Source organism: Schistocerca piceifrons, chromosome 1 (assembly GCF_021461385.2).
Source record: "Schistocerca piceifrons isolate TAMUIC-IGC-003096 chromosome 1, iqSchPice1.1, whole genome shotgun sequence".
Taxonomy (NCBI): domain Eukaryota; kingdom Metazoa; phylum Arthropoda; class Insecta; order Orthoptera; family Acrididae; genus Schistocerca; species Schistocerca piceifrons.
In genome coordinates, this window is record NC_060138.1 from 928,621,252 (window position 1) to 928,624,196 (window position 2,945).

Genomic DNA, 2,945 nt, shown 5'->3' on the forward strand with positions numbered 1-2,945 from the left:
TCAGTCTGACTTACCTTCCTTTGTGGACCATGTCAGATGCCACTTCATCAACCTCCACATCCCTCTGCCCACCAGCCATTCCCATCCTAAGGTTCACATCCCAAAATCTCTGGACAATTGTGGGTGCATAATGCTCCAAGATGACACTGTCCGTGCTCCGCTCCAACCTCCATATACCAGCCCGTACCGAGTTCTCCGGCACTCAGCCAACACCTATGACATCCAGATGAGAAATTCAGCTGTCACAGTCTCTCTCAACAGACTTAAGCCTGCTCCTGTCGAGTCTTCTTCTACCCCCCTTCAGGCCACGACCACGCCACTCACTGTCATGACTCATGAGACTCCGACCACTCCCTCCACGTCGGTCTTACACACTCGATCCAGTGACTTCCAGCTCCAATCGTCAAGCTCTCCTCTGACTTTACCCGCTACACCAGTTTCACACACACCATCGAGTGAATTCCAGCTCCAGTTGTTGAGCTCTCCTCCGACCTCGCCCCCTACTCCGGTCTCACGCACTCCGTTGGGTGACCACATGCTCCCCACGTCGAGCTTACCTACAATCACGCCCTAGCTGCCAGGCCCTTTGCTGGTCCCTTTGACCTCTCCACCATCGCTTGCCTTGCAATGTCGAGGTTTCTCACGCCCCCCCATCTTGAACATGCCCTCGCTTGATGTGTTTGTGCCTGCCCCCCAGACATCGGACATAATCCATGACATCTCAATAATACTGCGCAATTATACACTGTTCGTTATGTGGTTCCCTTCATTCAGTGCTCATGACACAACCTTCACCATTCCGTGCCACCTGGTGAAATGTGTTCCCCTCTTGCCCAACGTCAACTTGGACATGCTTTGTGTGTTTGCCATGCTTACAAGAGCCATCGGCGTCGTCGTCACTCCGTTCCAACCTCAAACTGCCAGCCTACCTGTCGCCGCATGACCAGCACGCCCAGTACAACGCCTGGCGTGCTTCAAAGACTTCCAGGTTTGGTGGCCGAACCTTCCTTCATAACATCTATCCACGCAGCTCCCTGACGACGCTGTGCAGCTGACCGTGGTCCGGCTCCTGCGGACCACCCCTGCCTACGCCTTGGTCACACCCCCCCTCTCCCCCCGGCCTCTCAAGAGTACTCCATACCATGGGGGGTGGGGGATGGTGGAGGGTGGGGGGGGGGGGGTGGCTTTGTGGCATCGATGAAGTTAACACCAGCATCGATATACGTTTGTCTCTGGACTCCGAGCACCATCTTTGGACGCTCAGCATAGTCTTTGGGCTGTTCCGCCATGTCAGTTCTTTGTGAGCCTTTGATGTGTTTAGGTGAATAAACGAACTACTGTTAAATTGGTGTTGCTTGGTGTAACCAACCCAAACATTCACCTCACAGATAAAAGCCTGTGAACACACAATTATTATTTAGGGTGAACTGACTCACCCAGGGTTAATCTCATCACAGGTGCTCTTATTGCAGACTGAAGAGCCTCCTTGCTCTTTGTTATGATTATCGATGGAAGAGCAGCCTTAAGCTTACCTTTCTATTTTTTCATAACTGTATATACTAAAAAGGTTTGACTACTTTTTCAGAATCTGCAGTATATGCTGGAACTATAGAACACAGTATACTGTGCAGTTGTGTAAATAAATACAACATGTCAGCAATCAGTGTGATGAATATGTAACCTTTTCTTCGTGATGAACATTTCTTTCTCTAGAAACACTACAATAACTACTTGACACTCAATCTCAACATAAATGTCAAGTTGACAGATGGGATCACAACAGAAGAAAATTTGGTTTTTGACAGGTCTGTCTATACATCTTTTGTCCACTGTGACATCATTAGCATAGTCATGGTGAGGTCTTTACTCAGTGACACATTCTACTTCTCCAAGCTGAGATGGTGAAGCATGGAATAAGGGTGAAGCACAGCAGTTCTGCAACTCTTGGTAATTCTCAAATTTTGCCCCTCCATCATAACATGTGGCATCCATCCATATCTGTTCATATGCAAAAACCTCCAAACAGTTTTCATTCCAAAACTTGGTAACTAAAAAGTGGTTTCCACTATCACACTCATCATTCATCATCTAGACATTGGGTAAAAACCACTCTACCAGAATGATACATGATGTCACAAAACTGGGTATTGTAAATAAATAAATATCTGCTACTATCTATTTTGAACTTTTTGGGCTTCCAACCAATACATAACTTATATAAATAAGTATTTGGCTTTTTAGTTATCTAATTTCTTGTATATTTTTCAACTCTAGTTTGGTTTTGTATTTTTTTTCTGTTTTGTTCCAAATTTAAATCAGTAATTCATTTGTTACTTAAATTACATCAACTTGAGATTACATCATGCATGAAGTTACTTGACTATTACTACATCTCATAAGTGGTCTTAAATCTTTTTGTATAAATCAGGGCAGGTAATTATGTTCATTACTTAACTAAGTTTTGTTAACTTCCCCTAAGAAATTTTTTTAAAAATCCAACTACAGAATTTAGTAGATTCAAAGTAATACAATATCCTTTTGTTCCAAACCATGTAGCGATTATTATTACAACTATCCCATATAAACTTGTACAAGCCCTCACTAAATTTTGTCATTCATTATGTGAAATATAAAAATCCCTCACAAATATCAGTAAAGTGTACACGCAAGAATATGCCATCATAAAGTGTCATTGAATGTACACAACTGTTATTACTTTTGATCATGTCATGCAGTTAAAATTTCATTCCTTATGACAACATATTTTTTATGATAGATGTATTCCATTTTGGCCACTGCCATCAAACAGGAGGAGTTACAGGTTTGAACAACTAACAACTTCTTAGCTTTGTACGCTGCCCTCCTTTCATTACTATAGCTTACATTACAGTTAGCAAACGAACTCAGACATTTGCCTTGTTTTTAATTATTTTCTAATCCAGTGT